The sequence below is a fragment of the Elaeis guineensis genome, chromosome 9, assembly GCF_000442705.2.
Source record: "Elaeis guineensis isolate ETL-2024a chromosome 9, EG11, whole genome shotgun sequence".
Taxonomy (NCBI): domain Eukaryota; kingdom Viridiplantae; phylum Streptophyta; class Magnoliopsida; order Arecales; family Arecaceae; genus Elaeis; species Elaeis guineensis.
In genome coordinates this window covers 27,287,400-27,306,117 of record NC_026001.2, presented here as the reverse complement: position 1 = coordinate 27,306,117, position 18,718 = coordinate 27,287,400, and the positions used below count along the sequence as shown (strand labels likewise).

At 40.7% G+C, this 18,718-nt stretch overlaps 1 non-coding gene across 1 annotated transcript; it reads left to right on the top strand.

Annotated features, from left to right (window-relative positions):
• Positions 1-3,625: 3,625 nt before the first annotated feature.
• Positions 3,626-3,731, top strand: LOC140851804 (small nucleolar RNA R71). Its single transcript, XR_012134562.1, has one exon. It is a non-coding gene; the product is annotated as a small nucleolar RNA R71 (small nucleolar RNA).
• The last annotated feature ends 14,987 nt before the right edge of the window (positions 3,732-18,718 follow it).

Sequence of the window (18,718 nt, the reverse complement as noted above, 5' to 3'; positions counted from 1 at the left end):
GGAGGGAGGAGTTTTACATGATTTTTCGATGTGGGACTAAAAAAATACAAATCTTTCAAAACATTTCTAAATATTATTTTTTTCCTTATTTTGAATTTGTCTGCAGTGCGCCCACACCCGCGAGATGCTGCACCCGTGCCCGCATCAGCGCCCGTCCCGCATCCGCGCCCTCCCCGCGCGTCCACGCCCGTCCCCGTGCGTCCACGCCGCGTCCCGCGCGTCCACGCCGCATCCCGCGCGCGGGTGTTCACGCGCCAAAGAATTTACGCGCGCCAAAGCATTTGAATCACGTGAAACCGCCCAGATCAAATTCACGTGAATCCTTTTTCTTATATTCCAAAAAGAAACAAAAGTTCCATCATAATGACATCTATATCCTTTTTGGATTCCTTGCATAGTATCTTCATTTTCTATAATACCGGATGCGTCTTTCTTTTATTTTAATTTTATTTTAAGTCCAATTTTCTTCAAACTTGAGTCTTTTTGATCTATGAATCGGACTCTTTGTATCGGCGATCACCTTTCCTGTAAAACATAGAAAGAAACATCAAATTCTTAATAAATAAGATAAATTAAATATAATTTTTTAATTTAAAATACTTAAATTAAGTGTTTATCACACCCCCGAACTTGAATTTTGCTCGTCCTCGAGTAAAATAGATATATCAGCATTGTGTACCAATTCGGTTTTGAATCAAAAATTAGTTTAGGCATTCCAAAAGGTAGATGATACTTGGTTAGACCATTAAAGAGATATTTCATTGGATTATCAATTTGACCCAATTAGTGGCTGAGTATTAACTAAAGAAATTTCAGAGCTTTTCTTTCACCAACTCCCCACTTTACTCTTTAAATTCTCTAACTTAATGGGAAAGAGTTTATATATATATATATATATATATAATATATATATATAATATATATAATATATATATATATATATATATATATATATATATAACATTGCCTACCTTTTTACGCGAACCACAACGCTTACTTAGGCGAAAGGGTCCGGTTACTCAGTAGGAGACCAATGTTTTTTTTTTTTTTTTTTTTTTTTTTTTTTTTTTTAATACCTCGATCTTTACCCAATTTCTCATGAAGCAGATTCTTTATTGAGATCAGTAAGAAGAGGGTTATAGAATCACTCCTAAAATTTGGTCTAGTTTAAACCCTACCATTCATTGGGTTTTCTTAATAATTTATTTCTCAGTATCTCTAAAATTATCTTGACCGTTAATCATTCATTTATTAGGATGCCTAATTGACTCTTAATCAAAATAAAATTTGAATACACAAAACTAATTATTTCTGACCATACTCGAGGATTTGATTAATTTCCTTCCCCCCCCAACTTAATCTACATTGTCCTCAATGGAGTAGGAAAGCAAAGAAAATAAAAGGAGAGAGTGCACCTGGGATAATTGTGCTTCGGAAGTTGAAGATAACTTCATTGATTAATAGGCTCTTGTTCTAAATTCCTGCAGCTGCGATAAAGTAAAAAAAAAATATGAAATCGTTGGGTTGCCTCCCAACAAACGCTAAGTTTTATGTCTTCAGCCAGACGTCAAGTTTATTAACAGACTCTTCCATACAGAGTGGTCCTTTATTCTTTTAAAAAAAATGATGATCAGTTAAAACAAAATAGACGAAATTTGGGTTGCCTCCCAAAAAGCGCTAAGTTTTACGTCTTCAGCCAGACGTCATATGCGATAAAACCAACAAAAGATGGGTAATGGCTCATACTTGATTGTCCATGGAGGAGTGGTTTTATCATGTGGTGTATCCAACAATATGTTAACTTCTTTCATATATCCCTTAAAGTCATACACTCCAAAGTGAGCCAAGCAAGTATCTAAGGGTTCAGGTGCTAGAATTGTGGGTGTTGCATCTTCTATAATATCTTCTAGTGTATCTACTTTGAAGCAACTATCCATTGATGGTCCTTGGGAAGCACCAAACACATTCAGTCTCAGTTTCTTATTCCCAAACGATACGTCCATGACTCCTGTCCTACAATTGATGCATGCATTCGCCGTAGCTAGGAAAGGTCGTCCTAAGATAATGGGAATTTGTCTGGGGTTGCCACTTAATTCCATATCGAGAACCAGAAAATCAACTGGAAAGTAAAACTCATCTACCTTGACCAAGACATCCTCAAGCATTCCACGTGGTTCTTTAATTGATCTGTCGGCTAACTGTAATGTGACTGATGTGGGTTTCAGTTCTCCGAATCCAAAAAGTTCATACACCGAACTAGGTAAAAGATTCATACTTGCCCCTAAATCTAGAAGAGCTTTTTCAATGTGATAATCTCCTATAACACAGGAAATGATGGGGGCTCCTGGGTCTTTAAGCTTTGGAGGAGTGGCATGCTGGACGACAGAACTAGCCTGTTCAGTGAGACGTACTTTCTTTGGGATTTGTGATCTAGATTTACGTTTTTGGGTACACAAATCCTTCAAAAATTTGGCATAAGCAGGGACCTGTTTGATTGCGTCTAGAAGGGAAAGATTAATTTGGACTTGCTTAAACAATTCCAACATCTCATCGAGTTTTCCTCCCTTCTTATCTGCAGGAATAGGGGCTTTCAGGGCATCCGGAAATGGGGCTTTAGGCAAGTAAGATGATTCCGGTGCAGTTGGTTCCTTCTCTATTTTCAGATCCTCCTTATTCTTGGGTGATTTGGATTCGGTTAGAGGTTTAGGGTCAGTCTCATTGGTTTTACTAGTGTGTTCAATGACCTTCCCACTTCTCAGAGTCATGATTGATTTGGCATGTTCAGAAAAAGCTTCTGGGGTATTATAACTCTCAATCACAAATTGCCCTCTTGGGTTGCTCTCGGGTTGGCTAGGTAATTTTCCTTCTTCCCTCCTACTGAATGCAGTCGCTAGTTGACCTATTTGGGTCTCTAGCTTAGCAATGGATTGTGTGTGGGAGTTAAGGATCTGAGTGTTGACTTCTAATCTTTCTAGTGCTTTCAGGACTTTTTCCTCAAAAGCTGAGCTGTGACCAGTAGTAGACGGTTGAGGAACATTTTGGAGTTGATGGTATGGTCCATGCCTATATGTTGGGTCTTGATATTGAGGTCGAGGTGTGGCAGGACCAACCACTGGTTGTGGTCTCCAGGAAAAATTTGGATGGTTTCTCCAGCCGGGGTTATAAGTGTTCGAATATGGATCGTTTCCTGGTCTGCGAGCTTGTTGGACTTGCTGAACCTGTTCGTGCACAAACTCAGGAAATTGGGGTGCGGCTGGGCATTCACTAACAAAATGGTTTGGACTTGCACACAATGCACAAACTTCTTGGATTGGATTAGGTGGAATCGGAGATTGTCCAGTGTTTAGAAGACGATCTAATTTTTGGGACAGTTCATTTACCTTTTGATGGATATCTATGGCATTTCCTACTTCATATATTCCACCTCTTTTTGAGTTTAACATGGGTTTATCTCTAATGGAGGCAGACATATGATGTAATGAATTTTCACTTAAAATTTCAAACAGTTGCCATGCCTCATCCTCACTTTTCAGCATAAATGTCCCACCGCATGATGCATCGACCATTTGTCGATGTCTTTCAGAGAGTCCATCATAAAAACATTGGATTAACTGCCACTTGGGTACAGCATGGTGGGGATATTTTCTAATAAGATCCTTTAATCTTTTCCATGTTTCATGAAACATTTCTCCATCTAATTGGGAAAAACTAGTTATGGCTTTCCTTATTTGATTCGTTTTTCCTATGGGAAAATATTTCTTGAGAAACTCTCCTTGTAGCTGGTCCCAGGTTGATATAGTCATGGAATCCAAAGTATGTAGCCAGTATTTGGCTTTGTCCTTAAGTGAAAAAGGAAATAATTTCAACCTAAGAGCATCATCGGAGAAGTTGTGAATTTTGACAGTTGAGCATATCTCAAGAAATTCTTCAAGATGTTTATAAGGGTCTTCATTACTAAGTCCATAAAATGAAGGTAACATTTGGATTATACTGGACTTAATTTCATATTGAGTGGCCTCCACTGGGGGTACTTGAATACAAGGAGAGTAGGTATATGTGGAAGGAGTAAAGTACTCCTTCAATTGCTTGGGTGGATCATTCTCCTGATTTCGGTCCATCTTTTTATGTCTGTAGGCTCTAAAGGTTCTTTCTATTTCTGGATCAAAAGGTTGGATTTCTGATCGTAACGATCTACGGCCAAGCATACACCTTACAATTATACTGTAGAGCACACACAGAATTTTTTTTTTTTTTTTAAAAATATATATTTTTATAATAAAGTGAGAAAAGAATGAAGAAAATCTAAAGAGAAGAACCTAAGAACCTTAAATCTATGAAAAGGGAGAAATTAATTAATGTTTAGATGTTAATTGCAATCAACTTAAACAATCATAGACTCTCTATCCTAAGGTTAACTTAGATCTAGACAGCTCCTAACTTTCAAGATTGCTTTTGAGCACTCCAAGCTCAAGACTGACTAACTGACTCGGTCAGGTAAGCGTAAGATGTGGGAGGTTTCCTGCTCGTTGCTTTCTTTAGACACCAACTAAGTTGGCCAGGTCAGTCAACGGAATCAATTGAAAACCACTTTCTTTAACCACTTGCCTTAGACACCGAGCAATTAACCAATCCGCACTCGGTTCAACTCTAGAGCTTTCTTATCCTATTGAGCTCGAAATTCCTAGGGTTGACGTCTAGTTGATTTTAAATTAAGGTCTAGGTTATGCAAATGCAAGGGAGTGATTTGTGGGCCAAGGAAGGGTGATCAAATCCCCACCTTATCTGGTTAATGGGTTATTGCCCTTAAGATCAATTATGGAGATGCAATGCAAGGAAACAAGGTGTCCAATCAGGTTAGAAATTTTTATATTTGAGGTTACGCTATTTTAGTTAAGTGTTATGAAATGTCAGTGGTTTTTTTTTTTATATATAATTTTATCTTTTTATATATATATATATATATTTTTTTTAATTTTTTTTTTTTAGTTTTGCAAGAAAATAAATTTAAGTGATTAAGTCTAAAAAGCAATAAATTACTGGGCTATGAAAAGTAGCAAATTATTCTAAGAAGCAAAATTCTAAATAGTAAATTAGTTATGCAAGGTAATTCTGTAATTATGCAAATAAGATTATTTAGCTAGAAAGCACTGAAAAAAAAAAAAAATTTAAAACGAGAAATAAAAACTGAAAAGTATTTTTTTTTTTTTAAAAAAAAAATTAAAAAAAAATTTTTTTTTTCAAATTTTTTTTTTTTTTCAATTCAACCGTGCCAAGATCCCCGGCAACGGTGCCAAAATTTGGTGCGTAGTCGTTGATAGCACCAAAAGTAACTCTACTCACTATGTAGGTAGGATGAGTCGAGATCGTATCCTCAGGGATCTTGGGCTAAATTGAAATTGCAAGGTAAAAGAAAGAAGCGTTGTTTTTGATTTAGAAAATAAATTATCGTAAAATTGAGGTAATTAAAAAATAAAAAGAGCTCGGGAGTTTTGAATTAATTTGCACTAGCAGAGTTGTATCTCTTTTTTAACTAAATAGATGTGATTAATCTTAGGAAAAATACCTATCTTTCCTCGGCACGCTCCGTACCCGTAGATCACGGTGCGTCTCCGGAAAGACTAGGTACACAACTTTTCTTTCCTCGGCACGCCCCGTATCCGTAGATCACGACGCGTCTCCGAAAAGTAAAAGTTGTTCCTAATATTAATCTAACAAGAAAGCATAAATAAAAGCATATGATAGGGAGCAAATAAAGAACTCATGACAATTTAAATAAAAAGCATAATCTTTATTGCATATAAAGAAATATAGAAAAGTTTAAAACAATAAACCATCTCTGTGTCGTTACAAAATTTCTTCTCCACTCTCGAGACTGCTAGCCTAGCTGCTCATGAAGTAGTCCCTTTCTGTTCCTCTATGCAAGGCTTTAGAAGAATTTCTGGGCTCCCCCTTCAATGAGAGTACAAAAGTCTTTTTATAGGTGTTAGGAGGGAGGAGTTTTACATGATTTTTTGATGTGGGACTAAAAAAATACAAATCTTTCAAAACATTTCTAAATATTATTTTTTTCCTTATTTTGAATTTGTCTGCAGTGCGCCCACACCCGCGAGATGCTGCACCCGTGCCCGCATCAGCGCCCGTCCCGCATCCGCGCCCGTCCCCGCGCGTCCACGCCCGTCCCCGTGCGTCCACGCCGCGTCCCGCGCGTCCACGCCGCGTCCCGCGCGCGGGTGTTCACGCGCCAAAGAATTTACGCGCGCCAAAGCATTTGAATCACGTGAAACCGCCCAGATCAAATTCACGTGAATCCCTTTTTCTTATATTCCAAAAAGAAACAAAAGTTTCATCATAATGACATCTATATCCTTTTTGGATTCCTTGCATAGTATCTTCATTTTCTATAATACCGGATGCATCTTTCTTTTATTTTAATTTTATTTTAAGTCCAATTTTCTTCAAACTTGAGTCTTTTTGATCTATGAATCGGACTCTTTGTATCGGCGATCACCTTTCCTGTAAAACATAGAAAGAAACATCAAATTCTTAATAAATAAGATAAATTAAATATAATTTTTTAATTTAAAATACTTAAATTAAGTGTTTATCAAGAACTCCATCCCTGAGATATGCCATCAGTGGGTTGATCCAACTGGGCTCGTGATCAATTTTCATAACGGGCCATGATTCTTCCATACTTGGGCACTTCAGAACTTCAAAGAGAACACCCTTAGGCAACTCAGCCGAAGCTAGCATAGCCAGCTTGGAGAGAAGATCGGTCATGGTATTTTTCATCCTTGGGATCTGCCTGATGCTGAAGCCACTAAAGGCGGGGACAAGCTCCTTTACCTTTTCAAGTTACCTAGCCATGCTGTCCTCTCGTGCTTCATAGTTTCCGCTGACTTGTCCTACTACCAGTTGGGAGTTACTGTGAACTTGGAGCCGATCTACTCCTAATTTTTTGGCGATCTTCAACCCTGCGATCAGAGCTTCATACTCAGCTCCATTGTTTGTTGCGGAGAATTCGAAGCACAGAGCGTACTCCGTGATGATTTCCTCCGGACTGATCAGGATCAGGCCCGTGCCTGCGCCCGACATGTTAGAAGACTCGTCCACGTAGAGGGTCCAAAAGCAACCAGGGGGGTCCGCCTCTTCTTCGGAGGGGTCCGATCGGGGCCCTAGGCCATCAACTTCGCCCTGTTCAGATTCGGCCTCCTCCGAGATAGAGCACTCTAGTATAAAATCTGTCAATATCTGGGTTTTTACTATCGATCTGGGTTGATAGTTGATGTTGAATTTGGTGAGCTCGATCGCCCATTTCGCCATCCTCCCAGAGGCCTCTGCCCGGTGCAGAATCACCTTGATCGGCTGGTCGGTGAGTAACATTACGGTGTGCCCTTGGAAGTAGGGTCGGAGCCTCTGGACTGCAATCAACAGGGCGTAAGTTAGTTTCTCTAATTTAGTATACCTGGTTTCGGCATCTCTCAACGTGCGACTGACGTAGTAGATCGACCGTTAAATTTTTGCCTCTTCCTTAACAAGGACTGCTGCGAGAGCCATAAAGGAGACCGCCAGGTACAAAAATAGCTCCTCTCCAAGCTCGGGCTTCACCAACAACGGAGGCGAGCCGAGGTAGCTTCTTAGCTCTTCGAATGCCTGTTGGCACTCAGGGGTCCAACAGAAGTTCTTCGACCGCTTGAGGGTTTGGAAGAAGGGTAAGCACCGTTCGGCCGACCTCACGATGAAGCGATTCAGGGCCGCTACCCTCCCTGTAAGGTGTTGAACCTCTTTTATTGACTTCGGGATAGCCATTTCCTGGATGGCATAATTTTCTCTGGATTGGCTTCAATCCCGCACCCCGACACCATGAAGCCCAGGAACTTCTCCGAGGTCACTCCGAAAGCACATTTAGTCGGGTTCAGCTTCATCTTATATTTTCGGAGGGCGTCGAAGGTCTCCTCGAGGTCAGCGACGTGGTTCATGGAAGATTTACTTTTCACGAGCATGTCATCCACGTAGACCTCCATGTTGCGGCCGATCTGCTCCTTGAAGATTTTGTTCACCAGCCACTGATAGGTCGCACCTGCATTTTTGAGGCCAAAAGGCATGACCCTGTAACAGTAAAGGCCACGGTTAGTAATGAAAGCGATCTTTTCTTCGTCTTCCGGCACCATCCTGATTTGGTTAGAGCCGGAGAATGCGTCCATGAATGTGAGAAGCTCATGGCCCGAGGTCGCATCCACCAGTTGATCAATTCTGGGTAGAGGGTAGCTTGTCCTTTGGGCAGGCTTTATTCAGCTTTTTGAAGTCTATACACATCCTCCACTTGCCGTTTACCTTTTTGACTAGGACGACGTTGGAAATCCAGTCAGGGTAATTGACTTCTCTAATGAACCCGGCTTTCAGGAGTTTGTCCACTTCTTTGGCTATCGCTTTCTGCCTCTCCGGTGCATGACCTCAGATTTTTTCTTTCGTCGGTCGATGCTTTGGATCGACGGTCAGACGGTGCTCCATGACTTCCGTATCAATCCCTGACATGTCGGCTGGGACCCAAGCGAAAACGTCTGCATTTTTTCATAGAAAATCGACGAGATGCGCTCGCACCTCTTTCCCCAAGTTGGAGCCGATCTTCACCACATGCTCTGCATTCCCGTCATTCAAAGGGATCGAAATCAGATCTTCGATTGGGCCGCCCCTCTCCTCAGCGAGGTCGTCGCGGGCGTCCAGCCCATCAACTGGACAGAGGTCGGATTGGTCATTTCTTTGCAAGGCTATGTTGTAGCAGTGCTAGCCAGGGCTTGGTCTCCCCTGACCTCTCCGACCCCCTGGCCGGTAGGGAATTTCAATTTCAAATGATAGGTTGACACCACGGCCCGGAGAGCATTGAGGCCGGGCCAGTCGAGTATAGCGTTGTAGGCCGACGGCGCCTTCACCACCAGAAAATCCACCCAAGCCCTGGATTGCCTTGGATATCGACCCGCGATCACAGTCAAAGTTATTACCCTCTCCACCGGGACTGCATCGCCGGTGAACCCTACCAGAGGGGAGTTAATTGGTCCCAAATGGTCGTCGAGGATGGATATTTTAGAGAAGATATCGTAGAACAAAATGTCGGCCAAATTTTCATTATCAACAAGAATGCGGCAGTCATCGTAATCAGCTATATTCAAGAAAACCACAACTGCATCGTTATGAGGAAATTGAACTCTCCGAACATCTTCTTCAGTGAAAGTTATGGATTCCTCGATCTTTTGTCGCTTGGTAGGTACGGCCGATACGCCGGCTGCTCCCTGTCGGGATTCTCCCGATATGGTGTTGGCGAAATCCGTCGGAAGCCGATCGTCTGACCGTCCCACATCGACGGTCGTTGCTGGAGGGGGAGGAGAAGGCTGAGAAGTTGGAAGTGAAGCAGGGGCCTGAGATCTGGCCATAGAGGCCGTAGATCGCCGCGTGGACGTTCTGCGGGGCGGCATTGGGCGAAAATCTCGCAGAGGAAGGAGAAGAGGATGCCGGGGAAGATGACCGGAGGTGGTCCCGTTGAGCGTTCCTTTAAGAACAAGGGTACTGCGAAGACATGCCACCCTTCCTCTAGCGCCAATCCTGTTGGTACAAAAATCTGCCTGCGTCGGAGAAGCTAGAGTCGAGGGAGTCGCGGTCGCCGTCGGGACCCGCAAAGGAAGTCTAAACCAGAGTTGGGGTTGCTCCGGCAAGACCCTTCGATGCTCAAGTCAGTTCTCTGTCTCAACAAGAATGGAGTGCTCGAACGGAAATTTTAGCAGAGTTTTTAGGTAGAAAATGAGAGCTTAGAGAATAACGTATCTGGGGTTTTCCTTTTTATAGGCAGAGGGTGCAATAGACTGATGGTGACATTTTGTAACCGCCTGACAGTGGGCCGTTCGGGGTCAGAAGAAGTTTATTATGAAGGGTAGTGGAGCGGAATCGTGGCCTGCCACGTGGAGCCTATCGTGGGGAGTGGGATGGCATCCGTTGTCATGACTTGCCAGAGGATGGAGAGACTGCACGGTATCCATCACAGGAAGTGGAGCAGAGTCGTGGCCGTTGCTGCGGCCTACCAGGGAGTGATGGAGCCACGCAAAATCCATCGCAGGAAGTGGAGTAGAGTCGTGGCTGTCACTGCGGCCTGCCAGGGAGTGATGGAGCTGTGCGGAATCTGTCGCAGGAAGTGGAGCAGAGTCGTGGCCATTACTGCGGCCTGCCAGGGGGTCCAGGCATGTCGGTCGAAGTTCGGTCGGGGTGTCTGGCGGAGAGGGGTGGCTAGCTACCCACTTGAGAGGGGCTCGGATGCTGCAAACCCTATTGAGCGCCTTGGGTGCTAAGGCGGCAGGCGAGGACCACTTGCCATAGAAGCTCGAAGTCTGGCTCTCGTAGGAGCCCGGACGAAGTCTTCCCGTAGCCAAAGTCGGGGCGAAGTCCGGCTCCCGTAGGAGTCCGGGCTGAGTCTTCCTCCAGTTGAAGTCGGAGATGAAGTCCAGCTCCCGTAGGAGCCCGGACAGAGTCTTCCTCCAGTTGTAGTCGGGGGTGAAGTCTGGCTCCCGTAGGAGTCTGGACGGAGTCTACCTGCAGTTGAAGTCGGGGATGGAGTTCGGCTCCCGTGGGAGTCCGGATGGAGTCTGCCTGCAGTTGAAGCCGGGGATGGAGTCCGGACGGAGTCTGCCTGCAGTTGAAGTCGGAGACGGAGTCCGGCTCCCGTAGGAGTCCGGACAGAGTCTGCCTGCAGTTGAAGTCGGGGACGGAGTCCGGCTCCCATGGGAGTCCGGACGGAGTCTGCCCGCAGTTGAAGTCGGGGACAGAGTCCGGCTCCCGTAGGAGCCCGGACAGAGTCTTCCTCCAGTTGTAGCCGGGGGCGCAGTCCGGCTCCCGTAGGAGTCCGGACGGAGTCTACCCGCAGTTGAAGTCGGGGATGGAGTCCGGCTCCCGTGGGAGTCCGGACGGAGTCTGCCTCAGTTGAAGTCGAGGGCGAAGTCCAGCTCCCATAGGAGTCTGGATGGAGTCTGGCTGCACTTGAGGTCGAGGACGAAGTCCGGCTCCCGTAGGAGTCCGGACGGAGTCTGGCTGCACTTGAAGTCGAGGGCGAAGTCTGGTTCTCGTAGGAGTCCGGACGGAGTCCGGCTGTACTTGAAGTCGGACATCGGTAGAATCCCTGAAGGGTCACTCCTGTCATGAACTTCGGCTGGGGGGGGTTTTATACCCAACAGTCTCAAAAGAGCAAAATAAGAGATCAAAACCCTTCGAGGATGAACAATCCATCACGAGGCATCAAAAGTTGTGCTATAAAGAGCTTGAAGGCCCAATCCAAATTCTACACAGTCACAAAGGTCAATGGGCAATCTTTTTCTTTTGGATTGAATAGGTGATCCACACTATTGTAGTATAAATATGATATATAAAAAAAAATAATCCACACAATATTGACAGAGTACCCCACAATATAGGATACTATCCAATCAGTAGTGCTCTTCACCTCACGATAGGTATGCCTAGCAAGGAATGAGGTCCTCTCTCTTACCATCTGTTAGATGTCCTTCATGAATGGGTGGGCATCGGAATGTCTATGCTGTGTCTTAATCCAACTAATCACTGTGGTTAAGTCACCCACCATCAAAATGAAGTGAGGCCTTAGGATGCACCAAGCATAAGTGTAGACGCCCAAGCATCCCTCAACTCTACCTTAGGGATAGTGATATTGAAGATCATTGATCCACCCACTGCAAGAAATCTCGAGTCCAGACCCTTGATCACACAACCAGTGCCCTCTCATCATCTCTGTTTGTCATACTATCATTGAAGTTGATCTTGAGGAAACTTAGGGGTAGAGGCAACTAGCAACCCTTGTACCCTTTCAAGACTCATGAGAAGGAGAATGTGAAGTCCTTGATTCACAAGCAAAGATTTGAAAAATTGAAAATCGATCTCGTGTCAACCAAAGATGGGTATGGTATGTGCCGAACCAAGAATGCACTTAATGAGAGGAATCCATCAGTACTAATGGACATGACAAAAAGCTTTTGATATGATTTTCCCAAAAGTCTAGATTCTACATACTTTTAGATTTCATATGATGTTTTCTTGTATAAATTCTATATTTCTATAAAAAAAAGATCCATGTATTAACTTCGAAAGTTATGGTTTCATATGCACGTTAGAAACATACATTTTTTTTGATACAAGAAATATGTATATTTAACATATAAATAACATATCATGCAATATCCAAATTACATCTATAATATTTGGACATTCATATTTGTTAGAAAGTGCGATGGTTTCGTACGTGTGATTTTAAAATTTTCAACATAAATCAGATTATGTGTAGTGAAAATAAAATAAATTAAAATATCTTTTAATTTAAAAATACATTAGATCAGATCTATAAACCATGCATCGGATCTTGATACGAACATGTCACCAAAAATTTGAAATCTAAAACAAGAAACAAAAGTGAATAGGATATCTGATCACCATACCTAGTTTTTCGATCCTGCGGATGTCTAGGATTCATATTTGAGCCACACAAGTGCCTGGTCTTTGCTGGTATCCACACGAAGATGATTCCGATCAGAACTTCGAAGCCTCTAGAGTGCTAGCTTCCTTGCAGACTTTATTCCTCGGCTTAGATTTGGGCTTCTTCTTTTAGATCTCGAAGAATAGAATTGCAACACGAATCCTTCGCACTGATGTAATAAGATCTAAAATGGACAACAACAAGAAGAAGAAGAATCCTTCTTCTTCTCTTCCTTTTTCTCTCTAAACTCTCTCTATCTCAGATCAGATCTGAGAAAAGATGGGGCATGATCAGGAAGAAGGAGAGAAAGGGGCGTTAAGATGTTGCAGTGGAAAAAATTAGCACACACCCCACCACGGAGATCCCTTCATGCCATCTTATTTTTGTCGCATAAAAATCAATTTCCTGTCATGCTAGATAAGAATCTAATTCAAATCAAATTAGAATCAGATCTTATCTATACCTGAAAAGGGCCAAAGGGCGATGGAGAGAAGGAGAGGCGACAACAAGGAGCACCTCAAAAACTAGCGCATGCCAATCCCTCTCCCTTTATTTTGTCGCACAAACTAAACCACTTCTCATGCCTAAACATGATAAGATCCGATTCCTTTCCAGATTAGGATAACCCTTTATTTGAATTAAATTCAAATAAAAAAGAATCCTAGAAGAGAGAGAGTCCCAAAGAGGTGAGGCGCCAACTATTGGTGCTGGCGCCCCCTCTCTTTTCACGCATGCAAAGAAAAAAGGGGGCGCATAGTTGGCGCACCCTCTCTTTTCACGCATGCAAAGAATAAAGTCAAGCCCCCTTTATTTTGGCACCCCCTCCCTCTTTTTGATGTGAAAGAGGAGAAAGAAGCCTAGAGAAAGGGGGCTTGACTTTCTAAAATGATTGGGTTTCAATTTTGGTTTGATTCGAACCCGATTCGAATCAAATTCGACAAGCTATCAAACCTAATCTAATTAGGCTTTCAATCCAAGTCTAACTTGGATAATTAAATCTAATTAGTATTAAATTAAGTCAAGCTCAACTAAATTAAATCTGATTTGAATTAATTAGAATTTGATCCATAATTAATCAGCTTCAATTAAATTATAATACTTACAATTAAGTCCCTCTGCTAATAATTAGCAGTTGCTACATCTGTAACATTTATAAATTAGCAGTTTTCAAATTCAATTTATTAATTGAATAGATAATTTGAATATGATCCAAGCTATTGATCAGATCAAGCTCCTTTTGTATGTAACTCCTCAGGTTATATTCTATCTTGTAGTAAGATATATCGTGATCTCTATCATCATATCATCGAAACTCTTGTTAATGAGCTGAAACGATTTTAATTCACCCCAACAAGGATTGTTGATCCAAAAATGATATTAGTGAGTTTTTACAATCCACCAGTGATACCTAGCAGTATGTAGTAGCAACTCAGCAGAATAGAAGAATGAACATCTAGGTGTAGTTATCGTATGATTCAGTCTTTCTATCATGAATTTTGACTAGACGAAGGTCATGAAAAACTCGTTAAATCCCATCATCAGTCATATGCTAGATTGGCTCTACTCGAGTTCATTATGAATCTCATGAATTTTTTTTTTCAATTTTCATACTTGCTCTGACTAGAGACTTCCTGAACTTAGTTTTGCGAATCACAAAGGACTACTCTTTTTCTATCAAGATCGATAGATTCCATATAGGTGCATCCTATTCCAAATAGCAAACCTGAATCCACTATAGTCAATATACAGAGCAAGGATCCGAATGGTTAGAGACCAAATGAACGTGCAATCAAATCCAGCAGCCTCACTGCAAATAGCCAATGCATCGCAGGTCAAAAGATCACTCACACTACTATAGCATTAAAAAATCACTGATGAGTGAGCAGACATCTAAGTAATTTTTTATGTTGGTCACACTCAGTGCAAGTTATTCTGTAACAACCACCTACACTCCCACCCCTGTGTCCCCACACTGTAGACTCGAGACTCATCTGTCCAAAAAGAATATGATCCGTGCATCGATCTAATTGGATTGATCACTATCCTCCATGAAAATTCTTCGATTAGGAGCATTTAAAAATTAATCATTAATGATGTATGTCTCAAATTCTCAACACCTTGAGAATATATAAAATCATCTTTATTAATTTTTAAGATAAATTATGGACACCTACAACATGATTGGTAATAAAAACTGTCCATCAAGTATAAAAATATGTCTTAAAATTATGGTATGTGTTAGCCAAAATTGACTTCTAGGGCATACATCTAACAATCTTTCACTTGCACTAAAGTCAATCTGCTATATGCTTGAGCCATATCTTTACAAGACAAGCTTCGATCTTTAGCTGGCTAAATAATTTGGGCCTACCACATCCTATGTAGAGTCTACTCTCTGTACCTCTATGTATTTCTACTGGAGGTAATCATGTATATCGTTATTTTATGTGCTTGGATTTCTGATGAGACCTTGACTCTTTAGCGAGGACTATGAGCCATTATCTTTGCAGTACGGTGTTATGGCATCTGATGGTATGACATCCAGTCCTACAACTAACATAAGAATTAGAATGCATCCTACACATCTACAGCATATTTAGCTTCATTAATCGATTACTTAGAACCCCTCCCATATACTGAATCAACTATTGCTCAAGAACACATCCTAATGTAGATACTCTACCATCAGTATCAATTTTTTTATCCTTCCACTATCAGCTCTAACCCTTCTTCAATGATCAGGAATAAATTCTTAGTGCTTCTCAAATACTAAGGGATATTTTCACAGCAATCCAATACTTTTAGTTTAGATTCGATTGATATCTGCTTGTGACTCTCACAGTAAAAGATATATTAAGTTGAGTATATAGCATGGTCTACACCTATGCCCAAAAGAATAGCAAATCTCTCTTGAAAATTTTTATGCTAAACCCTTTCAGTACCTCTCTATGTACTTGTCTGCGAAAACCCAAATATCTTATTTGATCTATCTCTATAGACCTTTATTTCGAGAATATAGGATGCTTGTCCTAGATCTTTCATGAAAAAAATTCTATATGCAACCATATTCTAACCAATGTTAGTATGGGACACTCCCACTGATTTTCATGTAACCACATGATTACTCCTTATTTTTGATGAAATCAGATAATTTGATCATATTATTAAAATGAGTATTCCAACTCTGAAATGCTTGCTTAAATCTATGTATGAATCTTTGCAATGTGATCTCCATCACTAAAAATAAAATTTATAAGCCACTCCATATAGATATCTTTCCAAGACATCCATTCACGAGGGCTATCTACACATCCATTACTCAGAGTCAATGTCCTACATCATCTCATTGTAGATTTTGGGATCATCTCTATGTTTTCAATCTTCCATGAGAAACACTTTCTCTGGATCTTTTGTAAGAATACCAAGTACCTTTTAAAAAGATGGGAGATCCTATTAGATTTATGAGATAAAAGAGGTACTACATGAACGGCTCATCATAAATAAGTTCTATAGATCCTATGACTCATTGCTCTTTAGAGACTCTCTCTTTGAGCTTGTCGTCTTACTGTCTCTATCCTGGATAAACTATTTTTCAAGAAGACAATATGATAGCTTACAATTATATTGTGATCCATTGGGAAGAGTAAGTAAAATTTTAAACTCTTTAAGATATCTCATGTAATGAGCTCTCATAGACCTAGTCTCTAACTTATCCATCATGCCATATCTCATATGGTGTGGTAAAAACAGATTTAGAGGAAACCTTATTTAATAAGTAAATTTCAGAAAGTAAAGCATGTTTTTAAAGAAACAAAAGTTAAATCAGTGATGTTCATGATGGATCGGATCATATCTCATACAGTGCCATTGCTCCTCTCAGATACCCCGTTGAGCTGAGGTGTACAAGGAAGGGTCCATGGTGAAGCTATGCCATTTTCTTTGAGATAATTGAGAAATTTTTTACTTTGGTATTACATTCTTGATCTGATCGAAGTATCTTTATGATTTTTTCAGTTTACTTCTCTACTTCACATCTAAATTCTTCGAACCTTTTAAAGGCTTCAGATTTGTATCTCACATCATGACTGATCATTAGTAAAGATAATAAAGTAGAGATAAGCTCTCTCGTCTGGCTTATGAAATGGACCGCACACATCAAATATATATCAGGATAAATATCTCAACAGTCCTATCCCTTTATCCCACAAAGGACAGCTTAGTCATTTATATTCAAAGAGATAATTCACAGACTAGATATAACTAAACAGTTAATGAGCCTAAAGGCTCATATTACTCCAGTCGGTAAATCATTTTTTCTCCTATATGACCTAGCCTAAGGTACCACATATATATACTTCAGATTTATTTGATCTCTGGATCTCTCAGATCCAATGGTATTCACTGTTTGCTCAAATACGTTTACATATGCATCATCATACAAATGATAGAGACTGTCTCTAGAAATTAAATCCAAATGATAGTCATAAAGGTTAAGTGCCCATGGCCACAGCGTAACTCTTGCCCCATTGCCGACTTAAAGGGTTACTTCACCTTCCCTCAGTCCTCTACCTTCTTTTAGACCCTATACTAAAGTGTATAAGCAAGTACTAGAGTCTACTTAACTGGGAGAAGAGGAAACCGTAAGATCAATTTTGAGCAATTTTGACATGCCTTCCAAAGATGTGTCCTTATTTCTTTAGGCTTTCTAAGCACGTACCTCTAAACTTTTCAAGATCCCTTATCAACATATTGATCAATTCAGATAAGGTACTATAATGATTACTCATATGATAGTTTTACAAACTACCCATACAAAACAAGAAGGGATTGCATGATTAAATCAATTAGCAATTCCTTGTGTATGATCATATCGAGCTTCTCAAGCTATTCGATCTCTTAGATCATAGTCAAACAGTAATCATGGACAAACTGTCCATCACACATCTCATACGTTGTGCGACTCTGATCACCTTACAACTATTGTAGATGAGCCAGCATATCATTGGTAGTCTACATATTCTTATGCACGTATAGGAGTTCATGAAGTATGAACTCCAATTTACAGCACCTAACCTTATTATCATTGTCCAACCATTTGTCAAGTATAGCTCAATGACTATAGATTGGACAAGCTGATGACATAGAGATAATCTGGTCAAGAATATGACTTAATGTTCTAAAAACTAAGAATAATTCTTAGGTTTCTGAGCTAGAGTATGTAATTGATTTTAGTTAAGTGGTTGATATCTAGGATTCAAGCCAAAGAGTTGGAAGCTAACATAATAACCCACAGAAAGTAAAGATTCTAATTAGATGATTGTACTTATAAATATTTGTTCTAAGAATTTTAAAAATAAACAAAGATTCTCACTAATTTTTTGAGTTTCTCACACTCTTCGGATGGAGAAACAAAAATCTTTACACAATAATTGGATTTCTAGTGGGTGCTGTGGTTTCACTAATGTATGTACCTCACCTAACAGTTATTGATGACACGTACACCAATGCATAGACAACTCTAAGTCCTATGGCTTCATCTAATATTTATTGACATATTTCTTAGTTAAGTTAGACCCACCATTCATCAGCAGGTGCAAAGTCGTCATTGAGTCCCTCACCTAACAGTTATAAAGTCCAACTCCATCTTTATCTTGGCGTATCAAATATCAATAGAGTGGTTGTATCTTTCCGATGCAACCAAACCACTATGACCAACCGAGAACGATCAACGTCAGAAAGGCACCTGTATCTCTACAATGGTGGAAGACTGCTAGACTTAATATTTAGTGAGGAGATTTAGGTTTAGATCTCTTTTAAATCAGTATATCTGATATCTGACTGATCAGATTCAGTCAGCACAATCTCATATCTGACTAACCTAGTCGGCATGGGTGAACATGAGTGACCAAGCAACCTTATTCAATTCATAATTGACTAAATTGGCCAGATAAGTGAGATCGATGGGAGGGTATGCTGATGCTTATCTTAGATATCATCGAAATGGTTAGGTAAGCACGCTCTCAATTAAAAACCATCGATCGAGCTGTCAAACTTATCTTAGACACCAATCGATCAATTAGAATCGAATAGATCAGCCTAGTTACTCGAGCTTGAATCACTGAGCTAAATTTGATCTTGATTTAATCAATTCACATCACATATGAATCGATTTGATCAACTATAACTAAACTAAATTTT